The 17,250-nt window shown below is 42.0% G+C and overlaps 1 non-coding gene across 1 annotated transcript; it reads left to right on the forward strand.

Annotated features, from left to right (window-relative positions):
* The first annotated feature begins 13,063 nt into the window (after positions 1 to 13,063).
* Positions 13,064 to 13,170, forward strand: LOC127109518 (small nucleolar RNA R71). The gene has a single exon (XR_007796795.1). It is a non-coding gene; the product is annotated as a small nucleolar RNA R71 (small nucleolar RNA).
* Positions 13,171 to 17,250: the final 4,080 nt, after the last annotated feature.

Consider the following 17,250-nt stretch of genomic DNA (forward strand, 5'->3'; position numbering starts at 1 on the left):
CTGGAAGTAACGTTCCCTACTGGGTCCACGTTGTGTATAGACTGCACTGGTGTCTCCTTCCTTCTTCCTCTGCCCACCATTACTACCGAATGGCTTTTTCGAACCTGAAGAAGAAGAAGACGCACCACTCTGGATCTTACCCAGCTTTAACCAACTCTCTATCCTTTCCCCCGCCACCACGATGTCAGAGAAATTGGTGACAGGACATCCCACCATTCTTTCTGCAAACGGCCCCTGCAGGGTCCCCATGAATAAGTCCGACATCTCACGATCGACGAGAGGAGGTTGCACCCTTGCAGCCAGTTCTCTCCACCTCTGCGCATACTCTTTAAAGCCCTCATTATGCTTCTGAGACATACCCTGCAGCTGGGTACGACTCGGAGCCATATTAGCATTAAATTGGTATTGCTTAAAGAAAGCATCTCCCAAATCTTGCCAGCTTTTGATATCGGACGATCTCAACTTGGTGTACCATTCCAAGGAGCCTCCAGACAGGCTGTCCTGGAAAAAGTACATCCACAGTTTTTGATCCGCGGTGTATGCTGAGATTTTGCGGACAAATGCCTGGAGATGAGTTTCCGGGCAGGAACTACCGTTGTATTTATCGAACGCAGGCGCCTTGAACTTCTGAGGAATCACAATTCCCTCCACCAATCCCATGTTGGACATGTTTACCACCCCAGGCGTGGCATAGCTCTCCAGCACTTTGATTTTCTCAGCCAGCAGCTGGATTTCCTTATTCTGAGGAGGAATGTCGTAAGGCACAAAAGGCTCATTTCGCATAGAGAACTGGTCAGCCTCTCTATCTTCCTCCTGATCTTCGTCAAACCCATAAAACGGAGGCACAAAGTTGTCTTTCATATTCTGACTAGGCCCAGGTTGACCAGCAGCACCAGCATTATTCACCAGACCAACTGTTGTCCTCTTTCCACCATCACGAGATCCCTGCCCCTGGTTGGAGACTCCATCCAGGTTGACCCCACTGTTCTGAGCAGAAACCCGCTCGAGTTTCTCAACTTTATCTGCGAGAGCCTTCTGACCAATGGCAAAACCTTGCATTATATTGATCAGTTCGGTCATTTTCTCCTTCAATTCCAGCATATCAGCACTGGGAAGCTCCATGAGTCTGGGAGTGTTTCTTCTTGTGTAATATCTGTGAGGGCGAGTTGAGTGCAGGGGTACTACTCTTCGAGCGCGAGCAATGGTTCCTGTTTACAAACAAGCACGTTAGTAATAGTCACCTGCAAAATAAAACACAAGTTATCATGATTAATGCATGTATGCAGTGTCTATCCATATGAAGGACACTTTGTCTCTCGACCCTGGCATCATCGAGACAAATAATAAGCCGGCATTAACATTCTGATTAGCAGTGTTTGATTTCATCGTGCAGATCGGAGATATGTGATTTAGCATGATTCCCCCCAACCATGTGTGTGCTTGTGTAAGTGCATACGGCAAAGCAAATAAAGCTTGAAGATTAATCACTGACTGAAAATAACCATCACATAACCAAAGAGTGCACAAACAGTGCCATAGTCATACATCAACCAGATAAAATCAAATACAATCCTCCAGAATAGGAAAGAAATACAGACAAGTGAATTCCGTCAACAAGCCTGACGGTAATCCAACACAAATGAAAGATCTAACTGGATGAGGGTCCCACAGATGGCCCTATCTCATCTTCCATCCTCGCGAACTCTGCGGCGAACCTGAGCTCGGTATTCTCCTGCTGTAGTCTTCCAACTTCCTTCTGATGAATCTTCATCTGCCTGAAGTAGTGGTCTCTCTCAGCCATATAGTGATCTCTCTCTGCAATGATCTTTAGCTTCTCTGACTCCTTGACTTGCAGCTTTGCCTCCCACTCAGCAATGAGAACTCGGACTCTGTCATCTCTCTGATCCCTCACTAGGATTTGCCTTCTCTTCTCATCTTCAATCACCTTTGATGCTCTGAACAGCTTCTCCTTTGTGATGTCATGCTCCCTGTTGGACGATGCTAAAGCCTGGCTAATCTTCCCATAGTAGGCTGTATCCATCTCAAAGCGTTTGGCTTCCAAGGCATGTCGCTTGTCTTGATCTTCCATCTTTACTTTGATCTCCTGATTAGTGATGCGTGTTTTTCGCAAGTGTACGAATCACGTCAAAGTAATATAAAAGATTATCGAATCCACAGAGACCAAGTGTCAATCTATCAAACCTGTTGTTATGGTGTGTATCTAAGGCAACTATTTTTAAGGGTTTTAATAAGGGTGCAATGGTAAATAAAATTATAATTTTAAATAATAAATAAAGACAGGCTCGAATGTAATTCACGCAATCAATGATAATCCAGTACTTGTTAGTGGAACTACTTATGGGCAATGTTTTCTCCTTTGAAAAGAACTAATTTAACAGGAACTGTCGCTTTCGCGTATTCAGAACCGAGTTGTACTCTCTAATCAACCCCTCCTATTGTCACGGATAAAAAGGTGCGTACTGCGTTAGAGTAGTAAACCTATTTTTAAGAAATATAGTATCTTAACTAAGTTGAAAAGTATTTTAACCTGGACTTCTTAGCAAAAAGAGGTTCTTACGAACCAGAGTTTAAACTTCCTAACGCGTCCGAAAATCGTTTTAAAATCTCTTTTCTTTTTAATCTAAAATCTCCTAATAAACTAGACAAAGCGCTTTTGGCTGTTTTTGAAATAGTTAAAAACAATTACTTGAATTGAAAGATAAAATAGCCCTTAGGTGTTTCCACGAACAATTATACTGATTACTGGTTTAATTACGATCCTTACATTCTAACCTTTATAGAATTAGTTAGACATGATAAAGTAAATATTCTTTTTATAGTTTTTCATAAAAGTAATTTAAAGCGAGTGCGGATAATAAACAAAGTAAAGTGCGAGTGCAGGAAATAAACAACGTAAATGTGCGAGTGCAGGAAATAAACAACGTAAATGTGCGAGTGCAGGAAATAAACAACGTAAATGTGCGAGTGCAGGAAATAAACAACGTAAATGTGCGAGTGCAGGAAATAAATAAAAGTAAAATACGAACTTGAATTAAAATGGCGGCAGGATTAACTTCCTCCAGAGTGCTCCAAAAACTCGAACCACAGACAGATTACAGACTCGATCACTCGATTGCAGAGGCACCCCGATGTGGAATGGCAACTGCTTTATAACTGATATATGCCTAGAGAATTCTAATTCTGGATGAAGAAAAACGAAAATCTAAGGTCCTATTTATAGTAAAAACTGAAAGCATGAAATGACAGGGACGCCCCTCCACTAAAAAGTGGAGGTTACTGATTTTGGCCTTGTGGCGCCCGCCACAGGCCTATGGCGCCCGCCATGGTCCCTACAGGGGATGATGGAGTGGGGATCGTGGGTCTTGACGGTTGAGGAGTGGTCTTGAGACGTGGCCACGTCATGGCTAACCCCATGGCGCCCGCCACGGTGGGTGCCGTAAGTGCAAAACGCTGAATTTCTAGGTTTTCGCCCGTTTTCACTCCTTTTTCGCTCCTTTTCCCGATTCAAGCTCCGATTATTATAAAAACCTGAAAACATAAGAAAACAAAGAAATAACAAAGCAAAACAACAATAAAAGCTAAGAATGCATGCGAAATCGGAGTCAGAAATACGGTGAATTTTAGTGTGATCAAATTCTCCCACACTTAAACCTTTGCTTGTCCTCAAGCAAACATTAAAGCTTAAGAAAATATGGTGTCAACACTTGTCTTTGGGCTAAAGGGATTCTAAGTTCAAGTCAGGATGCAGTGACAGATACTAACTAAGTGAACCAAGGGTACCATAGTAACACAAACACAAACTTCAATCCTATATTAACCACTCCATATCATCCCACAATACCTAGGCCTATCTTCTCATCTTTTTGTGTCCTTTTCATTCAGGCGCAATCACATTAAGCCCGTTATCTGTACATGCTTCATAGTAGAGTGACCGGTTAGTGATTCTGATCCATAACATAAGGTTTCTGGCACATAAGCATGTGTAAACCTGTTTTATTTCGCCTAAATGTAGCTGCGGGGGATCGGATCGTAATCCGCCCTACCAAGTTCAGTGCCAGATACCTCTGAACCAACTAACAATAGGTGACTTGCAAAATTATTTTTTTTTTTTTCTCTTTTTTTTCGGTTTAAATGACTTTGTGAGGGTCACCTATACCAGAGTTTGCCTTTTTTTTTTTTTTTTTTTTTTTTTTTTTTTTAGCACTGGATCATTCACTTATGTTCATCGGCCCCCTACGTAGAGCATGCTTAAGCCGGAGCTGACTGCTAAGATAAACTACTTAGGACAATTTTTAAAATGATAGTAAAGGCCAAGATGGTGGGGTTTAGGAGTGATTCCTATATTCAAGAGGTCTATGGTGCTAAAATGGTTCTGATGTTTCAAAAAGTTGACCTAGGTCACTACATCCTAATCTAAACCTGTCCCAAAGCCCAAAAAACATGTGAAACAACATCATTTTCTTTTTTAAAAATTTTCTGGTAAGGCTAAGGAAATGGGAAAAAATGAAGATGAACTAAAAAGACACTATACTGGTGACTCGTCAGACTCATGCATTATCTAAGAAAATTAAATTACTGAAAGGAAATAACTGAAAGGAAATAATTAACTAGAAAGGGAAATGACAGAAAGCAATAAAATCCCCTCCCACACTTAGATCGAACATTGTCCCCAATGTTTCGAAATAAGATAAGGGGGGTAACCTGAAAAAGACTACTGAGGAGGGGCACTGGTGCCTTCGCCGTCCTGATGTGATGGTCTGGAACGACGGGATCTACTACGATGCTGGTCCCTCCGGTCGAGTCGTGCTGATAAAGCAGCCTGAGCACTCCGAACCTCTCGAAGGTTACCTAAGATGGAACCCTGAGTGGCCTCGACAAGCTGGTAGTGTTGGCTGTTGAACTCTCTCTGACGGTTCTGCTCTAATGAGATATCGTTCAAGGTACGGCAAACGTTGCTATAGGCACGATCCGAAACCAATCGCGATTGTTGCATGAAGCTCATATTGTCCGTCAGCTGCTATGAAATAGTAGAGAGAAGGCCATCACGCCTTTCTTCTCTAGCTGTCATATCACGCCACATCTCCTCGGTGACATGGAATCCAGGAGCAGTACCTGCAACAGGGTTAGAGGAAGATGGTGCGGTGTGTGACTGTGAAGGACGATGGGGGGACATGTGAGGGATGGGAGACTGCTCTCTCCGATCATACTCATCATCAGTGTCATGTGCCTCCCCATCGGGAATATTAGGAGGAAGTGGACCCAAAACACGTGGAGCATTAAGATCATAGGTCCAGTTCCTTTCATCACGTACATCAGTACGTCTACTGCATGGTAAAGCAACAGATGGGATAGCTACCCCATGAACCATCAACTCATAACCACCTTCTCTCCTTGCTCGGCACAATTTCATGTCTTTCAGAAATTTTAAATTAATTGTGCGAGGAGGTAGTGGTTCAAGTGTAGCTATCTCATCGTTCAGGCCAAGAGCCCGAGCAATATACGTAACAAGCCCTCCAAAAACAATCGGTCCTGTTTTGTTAGTAAATAAAGTCATATGAGCAAGCATAAACGGGACCGGATTGATGTGGGTTCTAGTGAGGCATCCTTGCAAAAATAGGAGTTCACGAGCATTTACCTTGTTTGGACTTTCCCGGCCAAAAATAGTACATGCCAAAAGAAGTCTAAAAACTCTTATGGCCGGGTTGTGAATGGTCGAGGCAAGTATCCCTTCGAAAGAATTAATTGAAGAACTTGAAAGCCTTTGCCAGAAGGTAAATACCTCGGCCGACCACTCCGCATCCAAAGGTGCCTCACAAATTGCACCTTCCCTATGAGGGATTCCTAACAAACCTGCTAGATTGTCGGTACTGAATTCATACTCAATTCCGAACAGTCTAAAAATAACAGTACCAACAGTGCTAGCAGTGTTAGGACTGACAGTGTATATTAAAGAACTCAAAAACTCAGTTGTCAGTCGCTCATAGGTAGGTTCCTGATTAATGAAAATATTATGCAAGCCTAGAAATTCTAATAAATTAAAAACACTATGATAAATACCCAAAGCATACAGACAGTTATCGTCGACGTACCTAGTCGAGAGAATTTCTCGACTTTGAAGCCTCTGAATAATTTTCCGTTGCCTTTCGCCCGGTCTTCCATCACGAAGAAGAAATCCGTTGAACTCCATTGTTGAATGCTCCTTAGGTAGTGAAAATGGTAGAAAAAGTGGTTTATGAGGGGATGATAAAGTTTTGATTTTTTTGTTTTTTGATGGATGAAAATGGAAATGGATGTTGGATATGTTTTATGGATGGTGGGTATTTTGGAAATGAGGGAGCTTTAATGGGGTTCAAGGAGGATTTGGAAGGTTGGAAAAATGGGTTTTTGGTGAAGAAAGGGATGAAAATGGTGGAAATGGGGATTCAGCCCCGTACTTGTTGTTGGTACGGTGTGGTGCCCGCCACAGGGCCTATGGCGCCCGCCACAAGGCCAATTCCTGGGCCTTGTGGTTTTGGATCCTCCTTTTGGGCCTTCTTGCACCTTTGTCTTCCGGGGGGTCTGAATAGCGTTTTCTTCTTCTTTTCAAGGCTTGAGGCTTGCATATTTTTTGTAAAGACAAAAATGAAAATATTTTTGTCTTATATTTTTTTTCTTTGCACGACAAAAAATAAAATAATTAAAGAAACAAAAGAAAAAGAAAAAGTTAACATTAGTGCATAATATGTATATATATAAGAAATTCAGAGTGCATGAAAATATAAAAGCTGCAGTAAAGTAAAATATGTCTGGAAATGCGATAAATAAAATACTAGGGTAATGCTGTCAGGGTAGAATGAGTCATGTGGTAGGCGTCTTTTCCTGGCTTGATCCACGAAACTCAGCTATCTCCCTCCGAAGCTCTTCAATCTCCTGATGTAGAGCATCGGTCTCTGAGGCATGAGTGAGATCAGAAACCTGCATCTGTAACTCTAAGTCTGCCACTTCCTGCTTGAGCAGGGCAGTCTCCTTACGGAGCTCATAAATCTGTGTTTGTAGGTCAGGTGGCTGCAGAGACAAATTGTTAGACATAACAGTGATCTGGGGAGTAAGAGGTGTAGGAGTGTACTCAGCGGCGGGAGGCGATTTCGGCTCTTCGACAGTCTCTCCATAACCTTCTAGAGCATAACTCCAATTTTCAGGATCATGGACACTGGTCATCAGCTGATCTGGTAATGTGAAATAGTGTATCGCTTCGCCGTCGATCAGCAGTCTAAACATGTTGGGCTCAAAAGAAGCCCTCCTCATCAGTCCTCTATCAAGACAAAAATCAATATCCAGGGTGGTGTAGAAGCAGAAGGTCCTGAGGTGCAATAACTTGCGAGACAGACCCAATGCAGTAGCAATCTGTGTAACAATCCCACCGACATGGATGATGCCTACGGATGATCTGGCAACACTAGCCAAGCCCTTTAACAGAAAGTTGCCACAAGCAACAGGGCGAGACTGAGTCGCACAAAACAGTAGGAAAATCTCCTCTTCACTTAGCAGTGTCTCTGTATCTGGAAAACCTAGGAAAGAATGTGCTAGAATCATCTGGAAGTACCTCAATGCAGGGTTGTGGATTACCTGAGAAAACTGGGTAGAAGGATCTTGGCTCCCTCCGCCGGATATTTTAGTCCAAAACTTTTCCACTTCTCTGCTCATAAAATACCCCATCGGTGTATCTGGAATAGCATCAGGAGTAGTCTGGAAACCTAGCAAATCACCAAACTCCTTGTGAGAGAATGAGTAGTCAATCCCGAACAACCTGAAAACAGCGAGTCCATCGGGTCCAGCCCAGGGGTCATAATGAAACGAGCTGAGGAACTCAAGAGTCAAGTTCCTATAAGTGTTGTTCCTGTAGTCAAACTGTTCCCACTGGAGTTGATGGCATAAAAATCTGACGCTTGGCTCTATCCCCAAGGCATCCATGCAGTCATGGTCAGGGTACCTGGTAGGAGCCATAGGGCGTCTCATGTGAACATAGTAACGCTCTCTCTGTGCATCATCTCTAAAGGCCACGTGCATGTCATCAGGGTTCTGCATTCTGTACAAGGTTAGCAAACAAGTCCTGAAAGCACATAAAACATTCAATCGTTAGTCCTGACATAATAATAATAATATAAACAAAATAAAGTAAAAGTAAAAAATAAAAAGTACAAAAAATAAGAAAAACCATGGGTTGCCTCCCATGCAGCGCTTGTTTAACGTCATTAGCTCGACGACCGATATTTAAACATCATTGGAAGGATATGGTGGATCACTCAGAGTATGGCAGGTGTATGTTGTCGGGATGTCACCTCCTTCGTAGGGCTTCAACCTCTGTCCATTGACGATGAACGGTTTACATGTCTGGTTCTTGATTTCAATAGCACCGGATCTCAGGATCTTAGATACTTCGAAAGGGCCAGTCCATCTCGAACGGAGTTTACCTGGAAAAAGTCGTAACCTAGAATCGAACAGGAGAACAGGATCGCCTATTTTGAAGTCTCTTCTTATGATTCTTTTGTCATGCCAAGCTTTTGTTCTTTCTTTGTATATGATGGCATTTTCGTAGGCAGATTGTCTGAGCTCTTCTAATTTGTGGATGTCAAGGATACGTTTCTCACCAGCTGTCAAGTAATCCAAATTCAAAGTTTTGATGGCCCAATAGGCCTTATGTTCCAATTCAAAAGGTAAGTGACATGATTTTCCATAGACCAGTTGATAAGGGGTTGTTCCTATAGGAGTTTTGAAAGCGGTTCTATAGGCCCATAATGCTTCTTGAAGTTTCTGTGACCAATCCTTTCTAGATATAGAGACAGTCTTCTCGAGGATTTGTTTTATCTCCCTATTAGATACTTCCACTTGTCCATTGGTCTGTGGGTGGTATGGTGTTGCTACTCTATGCTTAACTCCATACTTGCTTAAAAGTTTATCAAATATTCTCGATATGAAGTGCGATCCTCCATCGCTTATGACTAAACGGGGTGTTCCAAACCTGGGAAATATATAATTTTTGAATAATTTGATGACTACTCTGGTGTCGTTTGTGGGTGCGGCGATAGCTTCAATCCATTTAGACACGTAGTCAACAACTACTAAGATGTACTGATTTCCAAAAGATGGTGGGAACGGTCCCATAAAGTCTATACCCCATACGTCGAAGAGTTCTACTTCTTGGATATTTCTTAACGGCATTTCATTACGTCTTGAAATATTTCCTGTGCGTTGGCATCTATCACACTTGATAATGAAAGCATGGACATCACGCCACATAGTAGGCCAGAATAGGCCAGCTTGAAGAATCTTGGCGTAGGTCTTAGATGTGCTTGCATGTCCACCATAGGGTGCAGAGTGACAATGCTCAATTATATTATTTACCTCTTCTTCTGGAACACAACGGCGGAAAATGCCATCTTTACCTCTCTTGAAAAGAAATGGTTCGTCCCAATAGAAGTTTCTCACATCACTATAGAACTTCTTCTTCCGGTGGTAGTTTAGATCAGGGGGTATGATGTCAGCGGCTAGATAATTAACAAAGTCTGCATACCAAGGTACATCACTTATGGCTAAGGATTTTTGAAAATACTCATGAGGGTCTGGGTTATCTTCTTCAATGGTTTCTAGTTGGGCTATCAGTCTATCATAGGCAAAATCGTCATTTATGGGAACTGGATCAGGTTTCAGGTATTCTAGCCTAGATAGGTGATCAGCTACCACATTATCAGTGCCTTTCTTATCACGGATATCCAAATCAAACTCTTGCAGTAATAGAATCCATCGAAGTAACCTAGGCTTGGCATCCTTTTTGCTTAGTAAGTAACGAATGGCAGCATGGTCGGTATAAACTATAATCTTGGCTCCTACTAGATAAGATCTAAATTTGTCTATTGCAAAAACTACAGCTAGGAGCTCTTTTTCGGTTGTTGCGTAATTGAGCTGTGCAGCGTCTAGGGTTCTACTGGCATAATAAATCACATGTAACTTCTTATCTTTTCTCTGACCTAGAACGGCTCCAACAGCGTAATCACTGGCGTCACACATTATCTCAAACGGTTCTGACCAATCAGGGGGTTTCATTATAGGTGCTGAAGTCAGAGCTTCCTTCAGAAGATTAAATGCTTCAGTACATTTTTCATCGAAGATAAATTCAGCATCTTTCATTAAAAGACCAGTTAAGGGCTTTGTTATTTTGGAGAAATCTTTGATGAAACGTCGGTAAAATCCGGCATGTCCAAGAAAACTTCTTATCTCCCTGATAGTCTTCGGCGGTTTTAGATTCTCTATGACTTCTATTTTTGCTTTATCTACCTCTATACCTTTTTCGGAAACTATATGTCCTAAAACAATCCCTTCGGTGACCATGAAATGACATTTTTCCCAATTTAGCACAAGGTTTACCTCCACACATCTCTCCAGGATTTTCTCAAGGTTGACAAGACAATTTTTGAAATCTGATCCACAAACTGAGAAATCGTCCATAAATACTTCCATAATTCCATCTAAATAATCAGCAAAGATAGACATCATGCAGCGTTGGAAAGTTGCAGGAGCATTACAAAGTCCAAAAGGCATTCTTCTATAGGCAAAAGTTCCAACTGGGCATGTAAAGGTAGTTTTTTCTTGATCTTCGGGGTGAATAGGTATTTGGAAGAATCCTGAATATCCATCTAAATAACAAAAGTAAGAGTGTCTGGCTAGGCGCTCCAACATTTGATCTATGAATGGTAATGGGAAATGGTCCTTCCTAGTTGCTTTATTTAATTTTCTATAATCTATGCACATACGCCAACCTCCATCGGTTCTTTTTGCTACAGGTTCGCCCTTCTCGTTTTGCACGACTGTGATGCCTCCCTTTTTGGGTACTACATGCACGGGACTCACCCATTTACTGTCCGAGATCTGATATATTATACCTGCCTCTAGTAACTTAAGAACTTCAGTCTTAACTACCGCACTCATTATAGGATTTATTCTACGTTGGTGTTCTCTGGAAGGTTTTGAATCTTCTTCAAGCAAAATCCGATGCATGCATACGGATGGGCTTATTCCTTTTAGATCAGAGATCTTATATCCTAAGGCTGAGGGGTACCTACGTAAAACTTCTAATAATTGATCGGTTTCTTTTTGGTTTAAGGTAGCACTGACTATAACTGGACGATTCATATCTTCATCCAGAAATTCATATCTCAGGTTTTTAGGCAGTTCCTTAAGTTTTACGGTCGGTTTCATAGGGCAAGGCATAGGATCTGGGGTAAGAGATAAACATTCGTGAAGGTTATCATCAATGTAGGGTGTTTTATAATTCTCATCTTCCAAAATAAGGGTTGATGGCAATTTTATAGATTTATTTTCTTCTTCTTGTTCTAATTCCCTAATGCATTCTTCGATGATATCTAAGGCATAACAAGAATCTCCTATCACAGGTGCCATAAGAAATTTTGACAATATAAATTCTATCTTCTCTTCACCTACCTCAAAAGTTAGTTTTCCTTTTTTAACATCTATTACGGCTCCAGCAGTCGATAAGAACGGTCTACCTAGGAGGATTGGTATGTCGTCATCTTCTTTAATGTCCATGACAACAAAATCAGTAGGTATAAACAACTGACCCACCCTAACAGGGACGTCTTCAAGTATGCCTATAGGGTATTTAACGGATCTATCGGCTAATTGAAGCGACATCTTAGTAGGTTGTAATTCTCCTAAGTTTAATCTCTCACAAACTGCTAAAGGCATTAAGCTCACACTAGCTCCTAAGTCTAGAAAAGCTTTTTTGATGACATGATTCCCTAAAATACAAGGAATGGAAAAATTTCCGGGATCTTTATCTTTCTTTGCTAACCTATCTTCGGAAATAGAATTACATTCCACGGGTTTCGGATCTTCAAGTCTACGTTTATTCGTAAGTATGTCTTTGAGAAACTTAGCATAAGAAGGTATTTGGGTGATGGCTTCTGTAAAGGGGATTTCTACGTGAAGTTTTTCTATAACCTTAACGAATTTTTGATATTGATTATCGATTTGGGTTTTCTTTAATCTTTGAGGGTATGGTATTGGTGGTTTGTATGGCGGTGGTGGTACATAGGTTTTATTTTTAGGTTCTTCTCCTTTTTCTTGACTTTCCGGGGTTTCAGGCTTCTCTGGTTCCTTTTCCTCACTCCTCTTAGAAGTTTCAGGCTCACTTAATCTAGGGTTTAAAGGCTCCTTATAAGCGGTTCCACTTCGTAGAGTAATGGCATTAGCTTGCCCTTTCGGGTTTTGTTGAGGTTGTCCAGGGAACTGTCCTCCAGGGGTAGTCTGTGGGGCTTGGTTTAACGCTACCTGAGAGATCTGGGTTTCAAGCATCTTATTATGAGTAATGATTTGATCAACCTTGGTTCCTAACTGGGTAATTAGTTCGTTAACATGGACGCTTTGGTTCATGAACTCTTTGTTTTTCTGTTTTTGAGCAACGATGAAATCTTTTACAATTTCTTCAAAGCTCGGGTTTGGCGGTACAGGTTGCATAGGTTGATTTGTTCTAGGGGCTTGGTAACCTTGTTGTCTCGGAGGTGCGGTATTTTGAATAGGGTTATTATTTTTGTAGGAGAAGTTTGGGTGATTCCTCCATCCAGGGTTATATGTGTTAGAAAATGGGTTCCCTTGGGTATAGTTCACTTGCTCAGTGTTGGTTTCATTTAACAGATTGCATTCGGCGGATTGGTGTCCTTGCGTTCCACATATCTCACAATTCGGCGAAACTGCGGCTACAGTATTCGGAGTTGTACACATATGTTCGACTCTAAGGGCCAACGCGTCCATTTTAGCCTGCATCATGTCTATAGAGCTTAGCTCATGTATTCCTCCTTGGGCTTCCTTCTTTTCCACTGTCGCTCGTTCTACTCCCCATGATTGATGGTTTTGGGCCATATCCTCGATAAGGGCACTAGCTTCAGGGTAAGGTTTATTCATCAGTGCGCCACCAGCGGCAGCGTCGATGGTCATCTTAGTGTTATAATGAAGTCCATTATAGAAGGTTTGGATGATTAGCCAATTCTCTAAGCCATGGTGTGGGCATGCTCTTAATAGTTCTTTATATCTCTCCCAGGCTTCGAACAACGACTCTCCTTGGAGTTGGGTAAATCTAGTTATAAGGTTTCGAAGAAGAGCGGTCTTACTTGGGGGAAAATATCTAGCAAGAAAAACTTTCCTAAGGTCATCCCAAGTTGTTATTGAATTGGGTGGAAGGGAATCTAACCATGATAGAGCTTTATCTCTGAGGGAAAAGGGAAATAATCTTAAGCGTATCGCCTCAGGAGAAGCTCCATTGGTTTTAAAGGTGTCTGCTAACTGAAGAAAGTTTTTTAAATGTTGGTTTGGGTTATCAGTAGCGAGACCTGAGAATTGTCTCTGTTGCACTAATTGCAGCAGGGATGGTTTAAGTTCAAAATTATTGGCTGGGATAACGGGGTTTACTATACTGGAACTAGGTTCCTCGTTTGATGGTTGGGCGAAGTCCTTAAGAGGTCTTCGGTTTTGTTCTTCGGCCATAGCTATCCTATTCCTATGGAAAAATAAACGTGCGCGAGCGTAACGTTCAGGTTCAGCTAGAGGGTCTACTAAACTTCCGGCACTGCGAGTCTTTCGCATTGACCGGTGGGTAACAACCTTAGTCTAAACGGTATAACTACAGGGTAATGAAATTTGACGAAATTGGTCCCCGGCAACGGCGCCAAAAACTTGATGCGTGTTTTTCGCAAGTGTACGAATCACGTCAAAGTAATATAAAAGATTATCGAATCCACAGAGACCAAGTGTCAATCTATCAAACCTGTTGTTATGGTGTGTATCTAAGGCAACTATTTTTAAGGGTTTTAATAAGGGTGCAATGGTAAATAAAATTATAATTTTAAATAATAAATAAAGACAGGCTCGAATGTAATTCACGCAATCAATGATAATCCAGTACTTGTTAGTGGAACTACTTATGGGCAATGTTTTCTCCTTTGAAAAGAACTAATTTAACAGGAACTGTCGCTTTCGCGTATTCAGAACCGAGTTGTACTCTCTAATCAACCCCTCCTATTGTCACGGATAAAAAGGTGCGTACTGCGTTAGAGTAGTAAACCTATTTTTAAGAAATATAGTATCTTAACTAAGTTGAAAAGTATTTTAACCTGGACTTCTTAGCAAAAAGAGGTTCTTACGAACCAGAGTTTAAACTTCCTAACGCGTCCGAAAATCGTTTTAAAATCTCTTTTCTTTTTAATCTAAAATCTCCTAATAAACTAGACAAAGCGCTTTTGGCTGTTTTTGAAATAGTTAAAAACAATTACTTGAATTGAAAGATAAAATAGCCCTTAGGTGTTTCCACGAACAATTATACTGATTACTGGTTTAATTACGATCCTTACATTCTAACCTTTATAGAATTAGTTAGACATGATAAAGTAAATATTCTTTTTATAGTTTTTCATAAAAGTAATTTAAAGCGAGTGCGGATAATAAACAAAGTAAAGTGCGAGTGCAGGAAATAAACAACGTAAATGTGCGAGTGCAGGAAATAAACAACGTAAATGTGCGAGTGCAGGAAATAAACAACGTAAATGTGCGAGTGCAGGAAATAAACAACGTAAATGTGCGAGTGCAGGAAATAAATAAAAGTAAAATACGAACTTGAATTAAAATGGCGGCAGGATTAACTTCCTCCAGAGTGCTCCAAAAACTCGAACCACAGACAGATTACAGACTCGATCACTCGATTGCAGAGGCACCCCGATGTGGAATGGCAACTGCTTTATAACTGATATATGCCTAGAGAATTCTAATTCTGGATGAAGAAAAACGAAAATCTAAGGTCCTATTTATAGTAAAAACTGAAAGCATGAAATGACAGGGACGCCCCTCCACTAAAAAGTGGAGGTTACTGATTTTGGCCTTGTGGCGCCCGCCACAGGCCTATGGCGCCCGCCATGGTCCCTACAGGGGATGATGGAGTGGGGATCGTGGGTCTTGACGGTTGAGGAGTGGTCTTGAGACGTGGCCACGTCATGGCTAACCCCATGGCGCCCGCCACGGTGGGTGCCGTAAGTGCAAAACGCTGAATTTCTAGGTTTTCGCCCGTTTTCACTCCTTTTTCGCTCCTTTTCCCGATTCAAGCTCCGATTATTATAAAAACCTGAAAACATAAGAAAACAAAGAAATAACAAAGCAAAACAACAATAAAAGCTAAGAATGCATGCGAAATCGGAGTCAGAAATACGGTGAATTTTAGTGTGATCAATTAGCTGCCTGAAAATGAGCAACACTTCTCTCCAATTCAGCTTTCTCTGCAAGTAACTGGTCTCTGGCCCTCTTCATCTCAAGGAACTCCTCCATGCTGACAGAAGAACTTGGACCCTCAATCCTAGGACACACTGAGTCACCTCCAGGGAACGGTAGAAATGTAGACTCAATCCTCTTCCGCAACCAATCCTCAAATAGTGGAAAATACCGGCAGTTGACTTTGCCATAAGGAACCTTACCCCTCCTCTGGATATCTCGCCATTCGTCCAATACCTGCCTCAGCTTGGTCTGGTTACCATCAATCGGGAAATAGAAGGACTCCTGAATCTCTCGCCCGAGAGGAGGACCCTCTATAGCAAACCCCATCTGTCTCCGGAGAAGCATCGGGTTGTAATTAATGCAACCCTGAACTCCCACCAAAGGCACATTAGGTAAACTCCCACAACTGCATATGAAGTCCTGACCAGCTAAACCATTATGAGTCCAAGCAATGTCATCAGCCCGCAGACCCATCAATCGGAAGGACCACTTGACACTAGGGTCAATCTGAACAAAAGCACCTCGGGAAGGCAAATACCCCATGAACCATCTAAAGAGCAACTGAGAGCAGCATCTGACCAGACCCCCACGCCTCTTCTCATTCCTGTTATGCACTGAATAGTAAACATCTCCAATCAGGGTAGGAATAGGGTTTCTCTGCATAAACAATCTGATAGCATTATGGTCCACAAAATTCTTCTGGTTAGGAAACAGCACAATCCCATAAATGCTCACAGCAATCAGAGCACAGACCGTCTTCCAGTTACCCACAGCAGCATGTTCCTTGGCATTGGCCTCCAAGAAACTCAAATGAAACCCGGGTAGCTTTCCTTTTTCCTTCAAACCTTCCTTGACCATTTCCGGACTCAAATAAAGAGCACGTGAAATTCCAAGGACATCTGGCTCTGCTCTGGTGACATGAAAAGGAATCTGATCACGGATCTGAATACCCAGGATGCTGACATAATCCTCCATCAGAGGTCCCAACAGATAGTCTGGAAAAACGAAACACCTCAACCCAGGGTCATAGAACTGAAGAAGAGTGTGGATGGCGCTCCTGTCGCAGTCAGTGAGTCTGAAAACCATCTTCAGAATACCGCCGTATGACTCTCTAAACATTCCCACATGGTCAGGAGTAATCAATGCTATCATATCCTTGAGCACACCAATCCCTGGATCAAAGAAACTGTAAGCAATGTTGTTCTTCAAACCGGTCCTCATATTGGAGCAGAAAATCTCTCAACCAGAATCTCGATCAAAAGTGTCCCTGCATATGGGTAAACATGGGTTAGATGCAATTAATGCAAAATGTAATGATGCTGATGAATGAATGCAATGCGTTGCCATCCTCCAAGCCATCTGATCATTTGCACTGAATCTGGGCTCTGAACTGATCATAACCATCTGAGGAATGTACAATCCCAATTCTGACCCACGGGTTCCGAAATAAACGGAAGACAGATACATCATCATCACCGTCATCACCAAACCATATCCGAGTAGACACATCACCCTTATCTGAATCGGCCCGGGGAACCCGAAATAAACGGATCCCCACTGATAAAATATCTCGGCCCGGGGAATCCGAAATAAACGGATCCCCACTGATAAGTCACGGACAGCACTCCGGCGTCACGGCAATAAATGACCATAAATCCGACTTATAATTATGTCTCTGAATCACAGATCAAAAGTCACCATCTGAAGGCTATCTGAACAAACATCTGACAGAACAACCCTCCCCTCACAGGTAAGTTCTAATCAAGTCATCCTAAGGCGGATAATGGTCTCGACAATCGGGCGGAGATACTCAATGGGTTTGCCCTTTCGGGTGTGCCATTGTAGCTCCCTTAAAATCGTCTAAACCAAAGATCCGGGAATGATCGGTCACCAGAGTCAACAACTCAAATGGAGTGACTCAAA

The sequence above is a fragment of the Lathyrus oleraceus genome, chromosome 7 (genome assembly GCF_024323335.1).
Source record: "Lathyrus oleraceus cultivar Zhongwan6 chromosome 7, CAAS_Psat_ZW6_1.0, whole genome shotgun sequence".
NCBI lineage: Eukaryota > Viridiplantae > Streptophyta > Magnoliopsida > Fabales > Fabaceae > Lathyrus > Lathyrus oleraceus.